The sequence below is a fragment of the Arachis hypogaea genome, chromosome 15 (assembly GCF_003086295.3).
Source record: "Arachis hypogaea cultivar Tifrunner chromosome 15, arahy.Tifrunner.gnm2.J5K5, whole genome shotgun sequence".
NCBI lineage: Eukaryota > Viridiplantae > Streptophyta > Magnoliopsida > Fabales > Fabaceae > Arachis > Arachis hypogaea.
In genome coordinates this window covers 96,622,959-96,638,390 of record NC_092050.1, presented here as the reverse complement: position 1 = coordinate 96,638,390, position 15,432 = coordinate 96,622,959, and the positions used below count along the sequence as shown (strand labels likewise).

Below are 15,432 nucleotides of genomic sequence, written 5' to 3'. Positions count from 1 at the left end.
ATAGAATGGAAAATAGTAGTAATTGCATTAATTCATGAAGAATAGCAGAGCTCCTCACCCCCAACAATGGGGTTTAGAGACTCATGCCGTAGAAGATACAATATGAAACGTCTAGAATGTCATGAGATACAAGATGAATCACGAAAAGTAGTTTTTATAGTAAACTGGTGACCTAGGGTTACAGAAAATGAGTAAGCTAGGGTGTTTAATGTAAAAATCCACTTCCGGGGCCAACTTGGCGTGTGCTTGGGCTGAGCATTGAAGCTTTCATGTGTAGAGACTTTCTTGGAGTTAAACGCTAGCTTTTGTGCCAGTTTGGGCGTTTAACTCCAGTTTTTATGCCAGTTCCGGTGTTAAACGCCAGAATTTTTGAGTTGATTTGGAACGCCTGTTTGGGCCATCAAATCTCGGGCAAAGCCCAGGATGTCTAATTTCCAACTTAATTGAGAGCGCGCCAATTGGGCTTCTGTAGCTCCAGAAAATCCACTTTGAGTGCAGGGAGGTCAGAATCCAACAGCATCTGCAGTCCCTTTTCAGCCTCTGAATCAGATTTTCACTCAGGTCCCTCAATTTCAGCCAGAAAATACCTGAAATCACAGAAAAATACACAAACTCATAGTAAAGTCCAAAAAAGTGAATTTTAAATAAAAACTAATAAAAATATAATAAAAACTAATTAAAATATACTAAAAACATACTAAAAATAATGCCAAAAAGCGTATAAATTATCCGCTCATCACAACACCAAACTTAAATTGTTGCTTGTCCCCAAGCAACTAAAAATCAAATAGGATAAAAAGAAGATAATATACAATGAATTCCAAAAACATCTATGAAGATCAGTATTAATTAGATGAGCGGGGCTTTTAGCTTTTTGCCTCTGAATAGTTTTGGCATCTCACTTTATCCTTTGAAGTTCAGAATGATTGGCTTCTATAGGAACTCAAAATCCAGATAGTGTTATTGATTCTCCTAGTTAAGTATGTTGATTCTTGAACACAGCTACTTTATGAGTCTTGGTCGTGACCCTAAGCATTTTGTTTTCCAGTATTACCACCGGATACATAAATGCCACAGACACATAACTGGGTGAACCTTTTCAGATTATGACTCAGCTTTGCTAGAGTCCCCAATTAGAGGTGTCCAGAGCTCTTAAGCACACTCTTTTTGCTTTTGGACCACGACTTTAACTGCTCAGTCTCAAATTTTCACTTGACACCTTCATGCCACAAGAACATGGTTAGGGACAGCTTGGTTCAGCCGCTTAGGCCAGGATTTTATTCCTGTGGGCCCTCCTATCCACTGATGCTCAAAGCCTTGGATCCTTTTTATTACCCTTGCCTTTTGGTTTAAAGGGGTATTGGCTTTTTCTGCTTGCTTTTCTTTTTCTTTCTTTTTCTCCCTCTTTTCTCTTTTTTTTTCGCATTTTTTTTGCTGCAAGCTTTCTATTCACTGTTTTTTCTTGCTTCAAGAATCAATTTTATGATTTTTCAGATCATCAGATAACATTTTTCCTTTTTCCATTATTCTTTCAAGAGCCAATAATTTTAACATTCATGAATCAACAAATTAAAAAATATGCACTGTTCAAGCATTCATTCAGAAAAACAAAAGTATTGCCACCACATCAAAATAATTAATCTGTTTTAAAATTTGAAATTCATGCACTTCTTTTTCTTTTTCAATTGAAAACATTTTTCATTTAAGAGAGGTGATGGATTCATTTTCATAGCTTTAAGGCATAGACACTAAGACACTAGTGATCATGTAATAAAGACAAAAACATAGATAAACATAAAGCATAAAAATTTGAAAAAATAGAAGATAAAGAACAAGGAGATTAAAGAACGGGTCCACCTTAGTGATGGCGGCTAGTTCTTCCTCTTGAAGATCTTATGGAGTGCTTGAGCTCCTCAATGTCTCTTCCTTGCCTTTGTTGCTCCTCTCTCATGACTCTTTGATCTTCTCTAATTTCATGAAGGAGGTCCACCCTTAGTTGTCCCCTATTGGAACTTAATTCTACTAGGAAGATGTTAATTTGCTCCCAATAGTTTTGTGGAAGAAAATGCATCCCTTGAGGCATCTCAGGGATTTCATGATGATAATTTTCCTCATGCTCTTGTTGAGGTCCATGAGTGGGCTCTCTTGTTTGCTACATCATTTTCTTACTGATGGGCTTGTCCTCTTCAATGAGGAGTCTTGGCCACAACTTCATAGAAGTGGTCTTGATGGACCTTTGAGATGAATCTCTCCATCTCTCATGACTCGAAGGTGGAAGCAATTGCCTTTCCATTCCACTTTCTAGAGGTTTCTCCGGCCTTAGGTGCCATAAATGGTTATGGAAAAACAAAAAAAGCTGAGCTTTTCCACACCAAACTTAAAAGGTTTGCTCGTCCTCGAGCAAAAGAATAAAGAAAGGAGGAGAAGAAGAAGAGATGGATGAGATGGAGGTGTGTGAATTATTCGGCCAAGGGGGGTGTTAGGTGGTTATGATGTGGAAAAGGAAGGAGTGATGGTTTGAATTTGAGTGGGTGGGTGTAGGTGGTTTGTATGATAGTTTTGGAGGAGCAATGGAGGTGATTGGTTAAGGTTATTTGGGGAAGAGTATTATGAAAAGGTGTGAAGAAGTGAGAGAGTGAGTTGAGGTTGGTAGGGATCCTGTGGGGTCCACAGATCCTGAGGTGTCAAGGATTTCCCATCCCTGCACCAATTAGGCTTGCAAAACGCCCTTTGCTGCCAATCCTGGCGTTAAACTCCAGGTTGCTGCCCATTTCTGGCGTTAAACGTCCAGAATGGTGCCAGACTGGGCGTTTAACGCCCATTCTGCTGCCTTTACTGGTGTTTAAATGCCAGTAGGCTTCTCCTCCAGGGTGTGCTATTTTTCATTCTGTTTTTCAGTTTGTTTTTGCTTTTTCAATTGTTTTTGTGACTTCACATGATCATCAACCTATAGAAAACATAAAATAACAATGGAAAATAGAAATTAACATAGATAAGTAAAATTTGGTTGCCTCCCAACAAGCGCTTCTTTAATGTCAGTAGCTTGACAGTGGGCTCTCATGGAGCCTCACAGATACTCAGAGCATGATGATGGCTTCTTAACACCAAACTTAGAGTTTGGTTGTGGCCTCCCAACACCAAACTTAGAGTTTGAATGTGGGGATTTTATTTGACTCTGTATTGAGAGAAGCCTTTCATGGTTCTTCCCTTTCCTGTCTGCAAACCATGGTGCTTCCTGAATGGCAAAGAGTTGCTCATCCGGAAAGGTTTCAGAGATCTCAGTAGGAGGGAGGGACGCCCCTGCTACTGGTTCCATCCGGGATAGGTGATCAGCTACCTGGTTCTCTGTCCCTTTTCTGTCTCTTATTTCTATATCAAACTCTTGCAGAAGCAACACCCATCTTATGAGCCTGGGTTTTGAATCCTGCTTTGTGAGTAGGTATTTAAGAGCAGCATGGTCAGTATACGCAATCACTTTTGAACCTACTAAATAGGATCTAAACTTGTCAATGGCATAAACCACTGCAAGTAACTCTTTTTCTGTGGTTGTGTAATTCTTCTGTGCATCATTTAAAACACGGCTAGCATAGTAAATGACGTGCAGAAGCTTGTTATGCCTCTGTCCCAACACTGCACCAATGGCATGGTCACTGGCATCACACATTAGTTCGAATGGTAATGTCCAGTCTGGTGCAGAGATGACTGGTACTGTGACCAGCTTAGCTTTCAGGGTTTCAAACGCTTGCAGACACTCTGTGTCAAATACAAATGGCATGTCAGTAGCTAGCAGATTGCTCAGAGGTTTTGCAATTTTTGAAAAATCCTTTATAAACCTCCTGTAGAATCCTGCATGTCCCAAAAAGCTTCTGATTGCCTTTACATTGGCAGGTGGTGGTAATTTTTCAATTACTTCCACTTTAGCTTGATCCACCTCTATTGTTCGAGTTTAGACAACTGACGGTTCATCTTGTTTCTTAGATTAGGTACTTTTCAGAATTTTTAAGTATGAATTCTAGAGTTTCAAGATAATGTTCTTATCATCACAAAAGCTGATTGATTCTCATCAATTTAGCTGCTGAATGTAATGTCCTGCTGAAGCTTGGCCAAACATGTCTAATCTTTTTAGACTGAAGCTTTAGACTAACATTTCATGATTCCTGGAATTGTTATTAAAATTTTTGATTCTCTTTATTTTCTTTTCCATATAAGTTTCGAAAATCACAAAACAATTTATAAAATCATAAAAATCAAAAATATTTTATGTTTCTTGTTTGAGTCTAGTGTCAATTTTTAAGTTTGGTGTCAATTGCATTCTTCTTTCATTTTTCGAAAATATGCAATATGTTCTTCATTAATCTTCAAGTTGTTCTTGATGATTTCATTGCTCTGATCTTTAAATTCTCTTGTTTTGTGTGTTTTATTATTTCTCATATGCATTCTCAATTTGTTAGTGTCTCCTATATGAAAATTTTTAAGTTTTGTGTCCTGCATGCATTGTTTATTTGATCTTAGTTGTATTTTTTTGTTATTTCTCATCATTAAAAATTCAAAAATATTTTCAAAATTGTGTCTTTTCAAGTCAATAATACAGAGAATTGAAGATTCAGAACATTCAGCAGAGGAATCAAACAGAAAAAGCTGGGCGTTCAAAACGCCCAGTGAAGAAGGAAAACTGGCAATTAAACGCCAGCCAGGGTACCTGGCTGGGTGTTTAACCCCCAAAAGAGTAGCATTTTAGGCATTAAACGCCAGAAGGACACTAGAGAGAAGATTTTGTTTTTAATTCAATTTTTTTTTCAAATCTTCATAATTTTTCAAAATCAAATCTTTTTCAAATCATATCTTTTCAATCATATCTCTTCAAAATCAATTTCCTTCCATTTTTTTTATTTTCGAAAATCCTTGTTATAATTAATGATTTACTTCAAAATTTTCTAGTTGTTACTTGCCTATTAAGAAGGATCAAAAGTTTTAATTCTAGAATCATATCTTCTAATTTCTTGTTAGTCAAGTAATCAACTTTAATTTTAAAACTTTCTCTTTTAATATGATCTTCAATCATATCTTCTCAATCATATCTTCTCAATCACATCTTTTTCAAAATTAACTCTCAATCATATCTTTTTGATTTCTAATTTCAAAATCTTTTTCAAAAATCACTTAATTTCTTTCCCAATCTTAATTTTCAAAAATTATCAATCAAATTTTCAAAATTTCTTTTAATTATTTCAAAATCTTTTACTTTAATTTTGAAAATTCTTCCGCTCTTCTTACATGCTTCTATCTAAAGGACTAACACTCTTCCTCAAGGTGCAATTCGAACTCCTTCCTTCTTTATATGTTCGAATTCTCTTCTATCTACCTCATCCTTCTATTCTTCTTTTCCTCTGACACCTCAAGGAATCTCTATACTGTGACATAGAGGATTCCATACTTTCTTGTTCTCTTCTCTTTCATATGAGCAGGAACAAAGATAAAGGCATACTTGTTCAAGCTGATCCTGAACCTAAAAGGACCTTGAAGAGAAAGCTAAGAGAAGCTAAAGAATATCTCTCTTTAGAGGGCCCAACAGAGCTTTTCAAGGAAGAAGAAACCATGGCAGCCAAAAACGACAATGCCAACAATGCAAGGAATGTGCTTGGTGACTTTACTACACCAACTCCCGACTTCTATGGGAGAAGCATTTCAATCCCTGCCATTGGAACAAATAACTTTGAGCTTAAGCCTCAATTAGTTTCTCTAATGCAACAGAATTGCAAGTTTCATGGACTTCCATTGGAAGATCCTCATCAGTTCTTAGCTGAATTCTTGCAAATCTGTGACACTGTCAAGACCAATGGGGTTGACCCTGAAGTCTACAGGCTTATGCTTTTTCCTTTTGCTGTAAGAGACAGAGCTAGGACATGGTTGGATTCACAACCTAAAGAAAGCCTAAACTCTTGGGAAAAGCTAGTCAATGCCTTCTTGGCAAAGTTCTTTCCACCTCAAAAATTGAGCAAGCTTAGAGTGGAAGTCCAAACCTTCAGACAAAAGGAAGGAGAATCCCTCTATGAAGCTTGGGAAAGATACAAGCAATTGATCAGAAGATGTCCTTCTGACATGCTTTCTGAATGGAGCATCATAGGTATTTTCTATGATGGTCTGTCTGAACTATCCAAGATGTCATTGGATAGCTCTGTTGGAGGATCTCTTCATCTAAAGAAGATGCCTGCAGAAGCTCAGGAACTCATTGAAATGGTTGCAAATAACCAATTCATGTACACTTCTGAAAGGAATCCTTGAATAATGGGATAGCTCAGAAGAAAGGAGTTCTTGAGATTGATACTCTGAATGCCATATTGGCTCAGAATAAAATATTGACCCAACAAGTCAATATGATTTCTCAGAGTCTGTCTGGAATGCAAGCAGCAACAGGCAGTACTAAGGAAGCTTCCTCTGAAGAAGAAGCTTATGATCCTGAGAACCCAGCAATGGAAGAGGTGAATTACATGGGAGAACCCTATGGAAACACCTATAAATCTTCATGGAGAAATCATCCAAATCTCTCATGGAAGGATCAACAAAGACCTCAACAAGGTTTCAACAACAATAATGGTGGAAGAAACAGGTTTAGCAATAGCAAGCCTTTTCTATCATCTTCTCAGCAACAGACAGAGAATTCTAAGCAAAGCCACTCTGACTTAGCAAAAATTGTCTCTGATCTAATCAAAACCACTCAAAGTTTCATGACTGAAACAAGGTCCTCCATTAAAAATTTGGAGGCACAAGTGGGTCAGCTGAGTAAGAAAATTACTGAACTCCCTCCTAGTACCCTCCCAAGCAATACAGAAGAAAATCCAAAAAGGGAGTGCAAGGCCATAAACACGTCTCACTTGGCCGAACCTGGAGAGGAGGAAGAGGCAGTGATCTCCACTGAGGAAGACCTCAATGGACGCCCACTGGCCTCAAAGGAGTTCCCTAATGAGGAACCATGGGAATCTGAGGCTCATACAGAGACCATAGAGATTCCATTGAATTTACTTCTGCCATTCATGAGCTCTGATGAGTATTCTTCCTCTGAAGAGGATGAAGATGTTACTGAAGAGCAAGTTGCTAAGTACCTTGGAGCAATCATGAAGCTAAATGCCAAGTTGTTTGGTAATGAGACTTGGGAGGATGAACCTCCATTGCTCATTAAAGAACTGGATGACTTGACTTGGCAGAAATTACCTTTGAAGAGACAAGACTGGTGCACAAATTTGTATATGTCAATGTCAATATTACTATTTCTTACAAATTCGCACAACTAACCAGCAAGTGCACTGGGTCGTCCAAGTAATACCTTACGTGAGTAAGGGTCGAATCCCACGGAGATTGTTGGCTTGAAGCAAGCTATGGTTATCTTGTATCTCTTAGTCAGGATATAATATCAATAATAATTTTTAGTTTTAATTGTAAAAAGTCAAAGGGCATAATAAATACTTGTTATGCAATAATGGAGAATATGTTGGAGTTTTGGAGATGCTTTGTCATCTGAATTTCAGCTTTTCTCTTGTACTCCTCTTCACGCATGCAAGGTTCCTCCTATGGCAAGCTGTATGTTGGTGGATCACCGTTGTCAATGGCTACCATCCTTCCTCTCAGTGAAAATGGTCCAGGTGCGCTGTCACCGCACGGCTAATCATCTGTTGGTTCTCACTCATGCTGGAATAGGATCCATTGGTCCTTTTGTGTCTGTCACTACGCCCAACCCTTGTGAGTTTGAAGCCCGTCACAGTCATTCAATCCCTGAATCCTAATCGGAATACCACAGACAAGGTTTAGACTTTCTGGATTCTCAAGAATGCTGCCAATGGATTCTAGCTTATACCACGAAGATTCTGATTAAGGAATCTAAGAGATACTCATTCAATTGAATGTAGAACGGAGGTGGTTGTCAGGCACGCGTTCATAGGTTGAGGATTGTGTTGAGTGTCACGGATCATCACATCCATCATATTGAAGTGCGAATGAACATCTTAGATAGAAACAAGCGTGTTTGAATGGAAAACAGAAGTAATTGCATTAATTCATCGAGACACAGCAGAGCTCCTCACCCCCAACAATGGAGTTTAGAGACTCATGCCGTCAAAAGGTATATAGTTCAGATCTAAAAATGTTATGAGGTACAAAATAAATCTCTAAAAGTTGTTTAAATACTAAACTAGTAACCTAGGTTTACAGAAAATGAATAAACTAAGATAATTGGTGCAGAAATCCACTTCTGGAGCCCACTTGGTGTGTGCTGGGGCTGGGACTTAAGCTTCTCACGTGCCTAGGCTGTTTCTGGAGTTAAACGCTAGGTTGTAACCTATTTCTGGCGTTTAACTCCCATTTGTAACCTGTTTCTGGCGCTGAACGCCAGACCGCAACATGGAACTGGCGTTGAACGCCAGTTTACATCATCCTTCCTTGAGCAAAGTATGGACTATTATATATTTCTGGAAAGCCCTAGATGTCTACTTTTTAACGCAATTGGAAGAGCACCAATTGGACTCTTGTAGCTCCAGAAAATCCATTTCGAGTGCAGAGAGGTCAGAATCTAACAGCATCAGGAGTCCTTTTTTCAGCCTGAATCAGATTTTTGCTCAGCTCCCTCAATTTCAGCCAGAAAATACCTGAGATTATAGAAAAACACACAAACTCATAGTAAAGTCCAGAAATATGAATTTTGCCTAGAAACTAATGAAAATAAACTAAAAACTAACTAAAACATACTAAAAACTACATGAAATTAACCCCAAAAAGCGTATAAAATATCCGCTCATCACAACACCAAACTTAAACTGTTGCTTGTCCCCAAGTAACTAGACAAATAAAATAGAATACAAATAAGTCACGAAGCAATAATATCTCAGAGTTTTTGAGTGAAGCTCAGATTCTAATTAGATGAGCGGGACTAGTAGCTTTTTGCTTCCAAATAGTTTTGGCATCTCACTTTATCCATTGAAGCTCAGAATGATTGGCATCTATAGGAACTTAGAATTCAGATAGTGTTATTGATTCTGCTAGTTCAGTATGTTGGTTCTTGAACACAGCTACTTTATGAGTCTTGGCTGTGGCGCTAAGCACTTTGTTTTCCAGTATTACCACCGGATACATAAATGCCACAGACACATAATTGGGTGAACCCTTTCAGATTGTGACTCAGCTTTGCTAAAGTCTCCAATTAGAGGTGTCCAGGGTTCTTAAGCACACTCTTCTTTTTGCTTTAGACCTTGACTCTAACCGCTCAGTCTCAAGTTTTCACTTGACACCTTCACGCCACAAACACATGGTTAGGGACAGCTTAGTTTAGCCGCTTAGGCCAGGATTTGATTCCTTTAGGCCCTCCTATCCACTGGTGCTCAAAGCCTTGGATCCTTTTTATTACCCTTACCTTTTGGTTTTAAGGGCTATTGGCTTTTTCTGCTTGCTTTTTCTTTTTCTTTTTCTTTTATTTTTGCTCTCTTTTTTTGGGCCCTCCTATCCACTGTTGCTTTTTCTTCACTGCTTTTTCTTGCTTCAAGAATCATTTTTTATGATTTTTCAGATTATCAATTAACATTTCTCCTTTTTCATCATTCTTTCTAGAGCCAACATATTTAACATTCATAATCATCAAATTCAAAAGACATATGCACTGTTTAAGCATTCATTCAGAAGATAAAAAGTATTGCCACCACATGTAAATAATTAGAATTTTTCTTATTAAAAACTCGAAAGAAAATTGCCTCCTTATTCTAAAGAAAATCTGCTATTTTATTCATGTTTAATGATGATGAGAAAAATAAATTATAGCTTAATTGGAGATAAAATCAGAATATAGATACTAAACTACTATTTATATATAACTTCTAAGGTAAAACTCAAATAAGAACAATTATCACGGAGTTAAGGCTAAGATTAGAACTCAACAACCTTGAAGTTAGGAAGCGGATGCCTCTTTAGTCTGTGGAGTACTTGGCCCTTCAAGAGATAGTTTCTGACGCTTTAATTCCTTCAGTTCACGCCCTTGCTCTTCTTGTTCTCTGAGCAGTTTGCAGAGCATGCTGTTTTGATTTTGCTGTTCTTCCCTTATTTGGTCCATAGCTTCTTGCAACTTAGTAACAGATGCTTTAAGATGTTCCCAATATTCAAATTGAGGGATTTCCGGAAGAAATTCCTGTGTTCTTCTCTTGATGGGGTCATCCTGCACTTGTTATTTTTCTATTGTGGTTTTAGTGATTGGTTGCTCTACTGAGATATACTCCGTTATTCCTATCCTTACTCCAGCATCTTTGCAGAGCATAGAGATTAAGCTTGGATAAGCCAACCTGGCATCTTTGGAGTTCTTGTTTGCAATTATGTAAAATTCACATGAAATCAGTTGACGAACTTCCACTTCTTTTCCCAACATAATGCAATGGATCATCCCTGCTCTTTTAATGGTGACTTCAGAACGGTTGCTAGTGGGCAATATAGAACGCCCAATGAAGTCTAGCCATCCTCTGATGACTGGTTTGAGATCTTCTCTCTTAAGTTGATTTGGGACGCCCTTGCTGCTGGTGGTCCACCTGGCTCCAGGGATGCATATATCCTCTAGAATCTTATCCAGGCCCTTGTTTGTTCTCATCATTCTCCTATTGAAGGAGTCTGGGTCATCTTTCAGCTGAGGTAGCTTAAAGATCTCCCTGATCTTGTCAGGGTGGATGTGAACAATCTTTCCTCTGACCAAAGTCCGATAGTCATAGAGGGCAGTTCCAGATATTTTTTGCCTGTCTGTTTGGCATAGATTAGCGTAGAACTCCTGAACCATATTCCTTCCCACTTTTGTTTCAGGATTAGCTAGGATTTCCCAGTTCCTATTTCGAATCTGCTCTTGGATCTCCGGATATTCATCTTCTTTCAGATCGAACTTGACTTCCGGGATCACTGATCTTAGACCCATTATTTTGTAGTAATGGTCTGAATGTTATTTGGTTAAGAACTTCCCTTGATTCCAAAGTTGTTTTGGAATACTCTCTTTCTTGCCTCTAGGAGTGGGTTATTTTCCTTTAGGAGCCATGATCTTAGTGGGTATGGTTTAGTGATCATAGATAAACACACCAAACTTAGAGGTTTTCTTGTCCTCAAGCAAAAGAAAAGAAAGGAGAGGGATAGAAGGAGAGCTAGGCGCAACTTGTGGAGGAGAGGGGGAGAGGCCGAGCCAATATTTAAGGGGTAGGAGGGGTGGGTTTCGAAAATCATTTGAAAAAGATATGATAGAAAAAGTGATTTGGAAAAGATAAGTATGATATGAAAAGATGTGATTTAAAATGGAAAAGATATGAAAGATATTTGAAAAAGATAAATCTGGATTTTGAAAAAGATAATGTGGAGATTTGAAAAAGATATTGATGAGTTGAAAACATTTTAGAAGGAAAAGAGATAGATTTGTTTTGAAAAATTTGAAAAAGATTTGGATTGGATTGAAAAAAAAGGATTTGTGTTTATGGATTAAGATACATTTGATATATTTGAAATAGGGTTTTTAGAAATTAGGGTTAAAAGATTTTTGGAATTGAGAGTTTGTAACATGTTTATGCAAGAAATCATGAATTAAAACATGAAAATTAAAACTAAAATAAAAATTGTGAAGTAAAAACAAATTTATCTCCTCCCCACCATCCTGGCGTTTAAACGCCAAAATGCTGCATGTTTTGGGCGTTTAACGCCCAAATGCTGCTTCTCCTGGGCGTTCAACGCCCAGCTGTTGCTTCTTTCTGGCGTTGAACGCCAGGAACTCCTTTGTCACTGGGCGTTTTTCTGAACGCCCAGGATGCTGTAAATCTGGCATTAAATGCCCAGAAGGTGCTTCTTTCTGGCGTTCAACGCCCAGAAGATGCTTCTTTCTGGCGTTTAACGCCCAGATGGCTATCTTTACTGGCGTTTTCTTGCCAGTGAGCTCCTTTTTTTCTGTTTTGTGCTCTGAATCCTTCTGTAGCCCTGTGAACTTATGCAATTGATTCTTTACTTTGTTAATATTAAGCTCATGTAATTAAAATGAAAAATAAAATAAAATAAAATAAAATAATAGAAAAAGTTAGCTAACGGCTGGGTTGCCTCCCAGCAAGCGCTTCTTTATTGTCTTTAGCTGGACCTTGCTGAGCTTTTAATCTAGCCTCAGCCTTGAGCACTCTTGCTCAACATTGCCTTCAAGATAGTGCTTGATTCTCTGTCCATTAACAATGAACTTCTTATCAGAATCAATGTCTTGAAGCTCCACATAACCGTATGGTGATACACTTGTAATCACATATGGTCCCCTCCACCGGGATTTCAGTTTCCCGGGGAATAGCATGAGCCTATAGAAACAACAGAACCTTTTGTCCTGGTTCAAATATTCTAGATGACAGCTTTCTGTCATGCCACCTCTTTGATTTCTCTTTATAAAGCTTGGCATTTTCGAAAGCAGTGAATCTGAATTCTTCTAGCTCATTCAGCTGGAGCAATATTTTTTTTCCAGCTAATTTGGCATCAAAGTTTAGGAATCTGGTTGCCCAGTAGGCCTTATGTTCCAGTTCCATGGGCAGGTGACAAGCCTTACCATACACAAGTTGGTATGGAGAGGTCCCTATAGGAGTCTTGAATGCTGTTCTGTAAGCCCACAGAGCATCATCCAAGCTTCGTGCCCAATCCTTTCTACGGGTACTTACAGTCCGTTCCAGAATTCTTTTTAGTTCTCTGTTAGAAACTTCAGCTTGCCCATTTGTCTGTGGATGATATGGAGTCACCACCTTGTGGCGAATCCCATACCAGACCATGGCAGAGTAAAGCTGTTTGTTGCAGAAGTGAGTGCCCCCATCACTGATTAGTACCCTAGGGACACCAAACCTGCTGAAGATATGTTTCTAGAGGAACTTCAACACTGTTTTAGTATCATTGGTGGGTGTGGCAACGGCCTCTACCCATTTTGATACATAGTCGACTGCCACCAGAATATAAGTGTTTGAGTATGATGGTGGGAAAGGTCCCATGAAGTCAATTTCCCACACGTCAAACAACTCAATCTCCAAGATTCCTTGTTGAGGCATGGCGTAACCATGAGGCAGATTACCAGCTCTTTGGCAACTGTCACAGTTACGTACAAACTCTCGGGAATCTCTATAGAGTGTAGGCCAGTAGAAGCCACATTGGAGGACCTTGGTGGCTGTTCGCTCACCTCCGAAATGGCCTCCATATTGTGATCCATGGCAATGCCATAAGATCCTCTGTGCTTCTTCTCTAGGCACACACCTACGGATTATTCCGTCTGCACATCTCTTAAAGAGATAGGGTTCATCCCACAAGTAGTACTTTGCATCAGTAATTAATTTTTTCTTTTGTTGCCTGTTGTACTCCTTGGGTATGAACCTTGCAAATTTATAGTTTGCAATGTCTACAAACCATGGTGTTTCCTGAATGGCAAACAAATGCTCATCCGGAATGGTTTCAGAGATCTCAATAGAGGGAAAGGACGCCCCTTCTACTGGCTCTATCCGGGACAGATGGTCAGCCACTTGGTTGTCTGTCCCTTTTCTGTCTCTTATTTCTATATCAAACTCTTGCAGAAGCAACACCCATCTTATGAGCCTGGGTTTTGAATCCTACTTTGTGAGTAGATATTTAAGAGTAGCATGGTCAGTGTACACAATCACTTTGGATCCTACTAAGTATGATCTAAACTTGTCAATGGCATAAACCACTGCAAGCAATTCTTTTTCTATGGTTGTGTAGTTTTTCTGAGCATCATTTAAAATGCGGCTAGCATGATAAATGACATGCAGAAGCTTGTCATGCCTCTGCCCTAGTACTGCACGAATGGCATGGTCACTGGCATCACACATTAGTTCAAATGGTAATGTCCAGTCTGGTGCAGAGATAACTGGTGCTGTGACCAGCTTAGCTTTCAGAGTTTCAAACGCCTACAGGCACTCTGTGTCAAACACAAATAGCGTGTCAGCAGCTAGCAGATTGCTCAAAGGTTTTGCAATTTTTGAAAAATCCTTTATAAACCTCCTGTAGAATCCTGCATACCCCAGAAAGCTTTTGATTGCCTTAACATTAGCAGGTGGTGGTAATTTTTCAATTACTTCCACTTTAGCTTGATCCACCTCTATTCCCTTGTTTGAAATTTTATGCCCAAGGACAATCCCTTCAGTCACCATAAAGTGACATTTTTCCCAGTTTAAAACTAGGTTGGTCTCTTTGCATCTTTTCAGAACAAGTGTTAGGTGATCAAGACAGGAGCTAAATGAGTCTCCATATACTGAAAAGTCATCCATGAAGACTTCCAGAAATTTTTCCACCATATCAGAGAAAATAGAGAGCATGCATCTCTGAAAGGTTGCAGGTGCATTACACAGCCCAAATGGCATCCTTCTATAAGCAAACACTCCAGATGGACATGTGAATGCTGTTTTCTCTTAATCCTGGGGGTTTACTGCAATTTGGTTGTGGCCTAAATAGCCATCCAAAAAGCAGTAATAATCATGACCTGCTAATCTTTCTAGCATCTGGTCTATGAATGGTAAAGGAAAATTATCCTTTCTGGTGGCTGTATTGAGCCTTCTGTAGTCAATACACATGCGCCACCCTGTGACTGTTCTTGTAGGAACCAGTTCATTTTTTTCATTATGAACCACTGTCATGCCTCCCTTTTTGGGGACAACTTGGACAGGGCTCACCCAGGGGCTATCAGAAATAGGATAAATAATCCCAGCCTCCAGTAATTTGGTGACCTCTTTCTGCACCACTTCCTTCATGGCTGGATTTAGCCGCCTCTGTGGTTGAACCACTGGCTTAGCATTGTCCTCCAATAAGATCTTGTGCATGCATCTAGCTGGGCTTATGCCCTTAAGGTCACCTATGGACCACCCAAGAGTTGTCTTGTGTGTCCTTAGCACTTTAATTAGTGCTTCCTCTTCCTGTGAATTTAAAGCAGAGCTTATGATCACTGGAAAAGTGTCACCTTCTCCCAGAAATGCATATTTCAGGGATGGTGGTAATGGTTTGAGCTCGGGTTTAGGAGGTTTTTCCTCTTCTTGAGGAAGTTTCAGAGGCTCTTTCAATTCCTCTTAATCCTCTAGATCAGGCAGAACATCTTTAAAGATGTCTTTCAGCTCTAATTCGAGACTCTCAGCCATGTTGATCTCCTCCACCAGAGAGTCAATAAGATCAACTTTCATGCAGTCTTTTGGTGTGTCTGGATGCTACATGGCCTTGACAGCATTCAACTTAAACTCATCCTCATTGACTGCTAGGGTTACTTCCCCCTTTTGGACATCAATGAGAGTTCGTCCAGTTGCTAGGAAAGGTCTTCCTAGAATGAGAGTAGCACTCTTGTGCTCCTCTATTTCCAGCACCACAAAGTCAGTGGGAAAGGCGAATGGCCCAACCCTAACAATCATGTCCTCAATCACGCCTGATAGGTAT

At 39.1% G+C, this 15,432-nt stretch overlaps 1 non-coding gene across 1 annotated transcript; it reads right to left on the bottom strand.

The window, feature by feature from the left end:
* Positions 1-5,997: 5,997 nt before the first annotated feature.
* LOC112753325 (small nucleolar RNA R71) lies at positions 5,998-6,105 on the bottom strand. The gene has a single exon (XR_003177717.1). It is a non-coding gene; the product is annotated as a small nucleolar RNA R71 (small nucleolar RNA).
* Between the last annotated feature and the right edge of the window lie 9,327 nt (positions 6,106-15,432).